Raw genomic sequence first — 9,184 nt, 5'->3', positions numbered from 1 at the left:
GATTGTTGAGTTCAAATGGGTAAAGATTGAGTTGAAAATGATAGAAATCTTCAAAGACTTTAATTGAGGATTTGAAAGGCAATCCGATGTCGGAATTCGAAAATTTTTGTATGGTTGAACTCGTATCGGAACGTGTGTTCGGATTTCGTTAGTTTTTCTGGGATTTGAGACATGGGTCTCACTGTCGATTTATAAAATAAATTTTGGATTTTAATCCAGAAAATTTGTAATTTCATATGGAATTAATTCCTACGATTCGTGTTGAGTATATTGAATTATTTGTGATCAGATTTGAAGCTTTCGGACATGAATTCGCTTGGCAAAGGTTTATTGGAATCTTGAATGTGGTTGCGAAGCAAGGTAAGTGTCGTGTTTAACCTTGACTTGAGGAAATAGAACCCTTGAACTATTTGTTATGTGAAATTCATGTGAACGATGTATAGGCGAGGTGACGAGAGTCTATACGTCGCCAAATAAATTGTTTGCATAATTATTTGAAAATCATAAATTATTTTAAATCATGAATTAATTATTATTTTAATTATTTCTCACATATTCCTTGCTCAATATTATGCCTTGAATCCATGCTATAATTGCTACATGCTTTTTTGATTTGTGTGACCTAATTGCTACTTGACATTTAGCATACTAATTATTAAATTGCATATTTCCTCCTTAATTTTCACAATTAATTACTACTTGTCATCACTTATTTCTAAATAAATCATTTTAAAAAATATTTTATACATATAAAATATTTATTGTAATATAATTTATAAGTATTTCTTAAACTTGTTCACAATTTTATCTTTAAATGTATTATTTAAAGTTTGGACTTAACATTTTTGAATGGTCCAATAAATTTTATAGTCCATAAAGGTAGTAAGTCAAATAAAGTTCAACTCAATACTAATGCTAACAAAGAAAATTCAATTCAACACTAGCAATGACAATAGTGTTATATATTTTTTTAGTTTTGCATTTTGTTTATATAATGAAAATGCATAACCTAGTTTATCTTTATCTTTAGTATTTAGTTATGTAATTAATAGTAGCACTTATTAGCTATAGTTATTTTAGCATGACCTATATAGTATTTTTAGATTATGTTAATTTTGATTATGGCTTATTAATTAGTAATATTTTTTCTGCGATTTTATTATCTTTGTTATTGAATATTTTAGTATAATGTTATGACTCATCTGATATTATTGTATTATCATTTTGGAAAATACATTATATAGTTGTATCCTACTAGGACTAAAGAAATATTTACAGCACAAGTTATAAATTTTGTGTTATGAAGACTTTACCGTGAAAAAACCCGAAAACCCAAAAAAATCGAAAAACTCGAGAAAAACCAAGATTTGTTTACCCGTAGAAGGGCATAGTTGAATTTGTTATGTGGTTTATAGACAAGAGAATTAATTTGATCCAAAAATGGTAAATAAATTGTCACGATCCTAATTTTCCACCTTAGGATGTCGTGATGGCACCCGGTCTCTAAGACTAGGTAAGCCTAACATGTATAGAGAAATAGCGAAAATAATAATAAAACCTCAAATTTAAACCATTAAACTATCATGATAAATCTCAACAGCACAACTGACAAATAACTTCTAAAATATGGTGGAACTGAGTCATAAGCTCTACAGAATATTCTAAAACGTCTACTACAACACTGTCTGATAAAAGAAATAACAGTAATGAGAAGATAACGGAAGGTGACTCCGAGGCCTGCGGACGTTGGGCAAGTATACCTTGAAGTCCCTTGAAAGCAGCTAACCAAACAATCTCTAGCGTCAAGCACGGGCAGATGTACTTGGATATGTATAAAATAACTCTGCAGAAGCGTCGAATGAGTACACCACAACGGTACCTAGTATGTCATGACCCAAATCGGAGGGTCGCGACGGACACCCGGTGCATACTCAACCGAGTACCAACATAATGTATCTTTCTTATCACACCATCATGGGAAATGGGCTAGAAGGGCCGTCATGAGATAACCAGAATAAAAATATAAAGGAATACTAGACATAGGACGGCCCAACATGATATAGAAACTTATACATGTGACATACGGGCCTCTAAGGCCGACATGATCATTTTTATACTCAAAATATAGGCCGACAAGGCCATACAAGAATCCATACACATGACATCTATCTACAAGCCTCTAAAAGTAGATAAACATCATAAAGGTCGGGACAGGGCCCCGCCATACCAATCAATACATGTCCAAATCATACTGACCAAATAGGCAACTCCGGAGCAAGTGGAGTGCACCAACACCTTCCACTGAGCTAATAGCCTACTATGAGGACTGTCATCCTATCTATTGGGACCTGCGGGAAATGAAATGCAGCGTCCCCGAAAAAAAGGAACGTCAATACAAATAAAGTACCGAGTATGTAAGGCGTGAAAAGCAGTATATAAAAGACATGAAAGAAACATAGAGTAAAGGACTCGACCTGTAAGTCTGAATAGCTCTGTGAATTATGAAACATTTATAATATCATGCATGTGCGTATAAATGGCATATCATCCATAGGTATATGCGTACATAACATCATCAAGCCTCCGAGGGCATCCCATCATACCATCTCTGCCTCTGTGGGGGAAATCATTAACGTATACCAGCTGATAAGGTGGTGGTGCGTATATAACGCCATAACCTTTCCACATACCCCATATGCATATACTATACGCATATATAACGCCATCTGGTCATGGGTCAATATACATATATAAATGAATGCAATGCATAATAAAGTAAGTCAATAAGATCTCTCGGAATGTCATGAGACCCATGAACAAACGATATGATAATGGGACACATGGGGAATCGAGAACATAGGCAACCTTAGTATTTATAAGAATAGAATCATTTATGAAAGTTGCGTTCTTGCTCGTTTCATTGTGCCATATGGATCATGCCAAAAGGAAAGAAGGGATAGCCTTAACATACCTCAAATCGTCAATTCAAATCAACAACAAGCTTATGACAACTAGCGCGCCAACCCTATAACAAAGAAATACATGTACAACTTAGATGGCGCTAGTATATCACATATCTCAAATAATAACTCGATTCTAAAATAAAACGGGCAGAATTTCCCCTGATTTTAATGCTCCCTCAAGCCTACTATAGGAGAGATACAAACATAATACAATCATCAACTCAAAAACAATCCAACTATAATTCGGGACCTTCAATACAACAAAACCCTCAAATATACCATAACACACCTAATCAACAATTTATCAATTAGCCTGAAATTGCAACGACGAGCGACCAGCCTACTAACCTACCACATATGGAGTTTCTCCATGCTGTTCATCCTTCCAAATTCCATAAATTAGCAGCACAATAGGCCAACATGAGTAGACTACAAAACAGCCTACTAAAAGTGAAATAAATCGAACTCGCGACTTCCGATCACCGTCCCATGAGTTCTAACTATTAGGTAACGAATTTATCAACCTTTCTTGATATTTAAAAGCTTAAATACAGAAATTAAATGTTTTCTTAACTATCAAGTACCGTTCTAAACTCAAACTACAAAGAAAAAGAGAGGTGATATAGCGATACTTACGTCGTAGGGATCGTTCTAATGTTATCGCTTTTTGCTTTCGTACCCGGGATGTTAATCTTCTTTGAAACCCTAGAAGAGAGCTTAAGGATATGTTTATGGGTGTTCTCTGGTCGTTCTCTATGGAAAAATGAAGAAAAACACGACCTAATACCTATATATATCAACTTTTGAAAAGTCAAAGAGGTGCTAGCTTGGCACCCTAGCATTGGCCCATCTTCCGACGCTTATATGTTTTTATCCGGATGTCGTATGAATAAATGGTTAGAAGTGATTGAAACTAAATTCCAAAACATTCAATTTTATATATAATATGTCCCCAAAAGACCTCATATAACACACGAAATGTATTGCTCAAAAAGCTTCAGTGACACACCTACTTGTCACCTATGCAGTCTCCGCAGTCTCGCAAAACTGCAAATATCTCTCTACTCCGATATCGTATCGACAAAAAGCTTAATGATTTAGAAGCTAGACTCATAGATTTTCCATTTGATATATATATAATCCCGTAATTCCAAGTATATTGGGAGAAAAGCTCCGCTATATTTGACCTAATATTCAGCACGTTTATGAATGTAACTTGCGATGACCTTTGACACCTTTTGTTCCACAGTTCGCTTGACTTCAAAACGTAACACACGACGATCATAAGACTAAAATAACTCATAACATAACCTCCTTATCATGATAAGAACCCTAGTATCACCTCAAAAGTACATGTTATAACATTCCCAACTTGTCGACATTCGACGAAACTTATTTTCTTCAATTTGTTTAGCTTCTAAGCCTTTAAACCCTCTTTGTACTTATTATCCATGATTTTAAAGATTTGTACTTCAAGATAACATGATTAACTTAATTTATAGACTTTTCAAATATGATTTCATTTATGAGCTTACATCAATTGACTTACGACGTACTCTTACATACGAAAACATGGGGTGTAACATCATTCCCCCCTTTGGAACATTCGTCCTCAAATGTTGACTGATGCACTTAACAGTCTCATAACTCATAGCTTTTATGAATACTTTAATACTATCCTTGCCATGTAGGCAACTGTTCTGTGAATAAAGTCAAAGGCCAGGGCATTCCCCCCTTCAGGCCTCTTTCTCACAATACGACTTGTTGGCAGAATTCTTCCTTTCTTGTAACTGTTGCTACCTCCTGTCATGTAGCATGTACGACTTTGTCCTTGTATGTGTGCCTATGCAACTCTTCTCTCCTTTTTACTCCATCTTTTAGCTAATCTCTAGGCCTCACTTTGGGAACATATACAGAACTTGACAAGCTGTCCCTCTGGGCATCTATAGGTGTACTCAAGTTCTTTGCTCGGTACTTTGTTGAACTTATGAGTATTGCTATATCTTGTTCATAGCCTCGGTTATCTATGGCTATGGCTTACTTCAACTAGGTAGGTCATACTATACCATAACTCTTAATTCAGTTTATTATTACCGGGGTCTGCTACCCAACTCCAGGTTACTCTCTCACTGCTTATCCTATATGTATAAATCTAAGTATTTTAGTTCTTCTTCATTACTATTCATCTTAAAAATGACGGCCTAATCTCATCTCATGTTTTGTAACTTTTATCCATCCATTGTTGATTCACCTTAATATTGATCCATAATCTACCACTGATAACTTGACACCTCTTACGTAATACATTGTCTCTAAGGTTCACGTCTCATTAGGGAATATCTGAAGTTATTTTCTTGATCCACCTAGGGACAATACTATACTTCAATAATCGTATTTCATAGCATCCCAATGTGATTCATCTTATGGGGGTATTCTAATCCCGTGCAATCCATGAAATCCCTTTCTTGTTAAATCATTACTCAATCAAATGCCTAAACGTCATCCACTTATCTATCACAATTACACCCGTATTCTACTACCATGGCATCGTTTCGTCTAATCTACATATTCCAAGTCTTAAACTCCTCTGAGTTCATTCAGGCTATACTGAGCTTTCTATATCTTACGAAAACTATCAAATATCTTGTTTTGATGGGCTTAATCCTGAGGCCTTACCTATTCTTGTCACTTTGTCACTCACATTTTTCTTATCCTCACTCCTATCTACCAAAAACCTTGTCGCTCTATGATACTTTAGCTTGCGACCTACATATATCTATCCATACTACTCGCAATCTTCCTTTAATTTGCTAACACCATAGATTTCCTTTCGTGCCTTCTAAGTTGTCTTTAAATGTAAGCAATTATTTTTCCTGGTCGTTCTTCCACTTGTTGCATGAATACTTCGCTTATCTTATTGCCCACGAATACTGGAATTTCCTGTAACTCATATGATCTCAAACATCACCTTTGATTTTTTTTGTTCATTAGCCACGATAAGTGCCACTTTCTTATGGAGTGTATACAATATTGTAGTGAAACTGTTGTTACAAGATCATTTCTTCTTCAAGTTACTATGCTAAGGTTGAAGACTTCTTCCATTATTCCTCAGCTAGTCTTTCGTGGTAGTACTTAGGGAAGACCCTCTAACTCTTGTAAATTTGCAAGCTTATTACATCGTATACCCGACGGAATCTTTTTGATGTTCTTACTCGCCTATAATTATCCTTAGTTACTTACCTTCGAAGCCCTTGTGTTCGTAGGCTACTTCTGAACTGAAATTTTTGACTGCGTCCCCATTGGCACTTTCTTTTATTTTATTAACATTTATACGGTACCTTTAACTACCCAACTCCTATCTGAATATTTCTCAAGGATCATGATGTCATATCTGTGAGACTGAATTCACTATGTTGGGGTTCACTACATTTATCTTGCATGATCTACTGATTTGTCTATATCCTCTTATCTATCCATAACTAGGCTCTTCCCGAATCAACTACTAACTACTCGTTAGTCCATTCTCATATCTATATTCTGCATAATCTCTCTTGCTATATATACTTTATCTTAACTTACCTCTTGCACTAGCTCCTGATGTATCAAGTGTTCATTTGTACTTCTTTATCAATAACATCTAGTGCGGGAACCCTTACTGCTTCTCCCCAACGTCGTGCCTGCATAATTTTCTGGAGTCGTAACATATCTGTAGGATCTGAATAAATGCAATCTCATTCCTTTCGTCTTTTTACCACATTCTTCCTTTATTATTCCATAGTTACCTCTTCATCTTTGGCTTTTTTTTCTTCACATCTTCACTGACATCTTACTCGCCTTGCGGTAACCCTTTTGTACCAAGGATAACTGAATTTCTTTCGCACGAGGGTGACACCTAGTTTAACTAGCACACTTAGTCCCTTAAGCTTAACTCTGCTCACATCGCTTGTTTTAGGTAAGCGTCTTCCTGAATAACCTTTAAAGGTTATTTTTCTATTGTCCATTCTATTATTGTCGGAATACGATCTCTGAAATTCTCACGATGTCGACTATTATCAAATGTTCTGATCCCTAATTCATGTTCAGTTTATCTTGTTCACTAGCCCATACTGATTTCTATTACTTTGGGGGTCTAACTTTCCCTTCTGATAATCACGTTGGAGTCACCAACTCATTTCTTGAAATAAGGATACGACTTTATGGCTTATACAATTTTATTGTCTCAAGGCCTGACACCTCTTGTCTTTTCCTTCACTTGACTATAGACTCTATCATCGTGTCATATTTTGATTTACCGTTATCACTCATTTATCACATCTTACTCATAATGCTTCGTTTACTCTATTCTTATTCTCCTGCTAATATTTTTGTCTATCACCTTATTCTGAAAACTTCAACAAAATATTCTTTTGCTTTTAGCTCCCCTTGCACCATCTCACTGGCTATTCGGGTCGTCTAACATTCTCTCTTTACTAGGGACGAGAGCCATACTAAAGTAAATATTTATCCCTTCTAGGATTACAGTGCCTATCTTCTAAATTCTTTTTCTGGACATTTTAGTATTTCATATCTAAATGTACTATTCTAGAGTGTACCACCGAGCTGTCTCATAAGGATCCTTCAAAAATGCCAGCTAATGCTAACAATCCATCCACCATTTTGGGTTACTCTAACCCAGATGAATCCTGATATCCAATTCTTCTCTTAAGCTATATTTGTTATCTCTCATAGGCATAACTGAGATGGGTATGGCTAATTGTATATATCTCTGTTACTGTTGAAAGTATCTCAGAATGCTTATATTTCTCTGCCTGAATTGTAAATACTGGTAATTTTCACTAACTGGGTACCTCGTACCCTTCTTCACCTTGCTTCTTTCACTTGTTGAAACTTGTATCTACCTTATGATTCTCTAGTTTCTTTAAACCATATAGGGGATAGATATTCATTCCTTAGGGCTCCTTATCAAGAAGTGTATACGTCTTAGTACACATGTGATCTGCTGAAGACCTCACATTTACTCATCATAAGCTTGATGCAAAATTAAGTTCCTCTGACTCAACTCTTCCACATCCACATTCAATCTCTTACCAAGCATCTTCTTTCTGGATGTAGGTTTCATTGTATTACGAATAAATTAGAATTTAGGAGTTTAAATTCTTACAACTGAGCTCTACCACACGATCTAGAGTAAGAAGAAAGAGTGACCGTCCTAAATGCCTTGTAGCCTAGTTCTCATAAGTGTGGTGCACAACACACCCATAAACAAGACTCTACTATACACGACTTGTAGACTCCCTAGGACAAAATTGCTTTAATACCACTTTTGTCACGACCCAAATCGGAGGGTCGCAACGGGCACCCGGTGCCTTACTCAACCGAGTACCAACATAACGTATCTTTCTTATCACACCATCATGGGAAATGGGCTAGAAGGGCCGTCATGAGATAACCAGAATAAAAATACAAAGGAATACTAGACATAGGACGGCCCAACATGATATAGAAACTTATACATGTGACATACGGGCCTTTAAGGCCGACATGATAATTTTTATACTCAAAATATAGGCCGACAAGGCCATACAAGAATCCATACACATAACATCTGTCTACAAGCCTCTAAGAGTAGATAAACATCATAAAGGTCGGAACAGGGTCCCGCCATACGAATCAATACATGTCCAAATCATACTGACCAAATAGGCAACTCCAGAGCAAGTAGAGTGCACCAACACCTTCCACTGAGCTGATAGCCTACTATGAGGACTGTCATCCTGTCTATTGGGACCTGCGGGAAATGAAATGCAGCGTCCCCGGGAAAAAGGGACGTCAGTACAAATAAAGTACCGAGTATGTAAGGCATGAAAAGCAGTATATAAAAGACATGAAAGAAACATGGAGTAAAGGACTCGACCTGTAAGTCTGAATAGCTCTGTGAATCATGAAACATTTATAATATCATGCATGTGCATATAAATGGCATATCATCCATAGGTATATGTGTACATAACATCATCAAGCCTCCGAGGGCATCCCATCATACCATCTCTGCCTCTGTGGGCGAAATCATCAACGTATACCAGCTGAGCAGGTGGTGGTGCGTATATAACGCCATAACCTTTCCACATACCCCATATGCATATACTATACGCATATATAACGCCATCTGATCATGGGTCAATATACATATATAAATGAATGCAATGCATAATAAAGTAAGT

Source organism: Nicotiana tomentosiformis, chromosome 3, assembly GCF_000390325.3.
Source record: "Nicotiana tomentosiformis chromosome 3, ASM39032v3, whole genome shotgun sequence".
NCBI lineage: Eukaryota > Viridiplantae > Streptophyta > Magnoliopsida > Solanales > Solanaceae > Nicotiana > Nicotiana tomentosiformis.
This window is presented reverse-complemented; position numbering follows the sequence as displayed.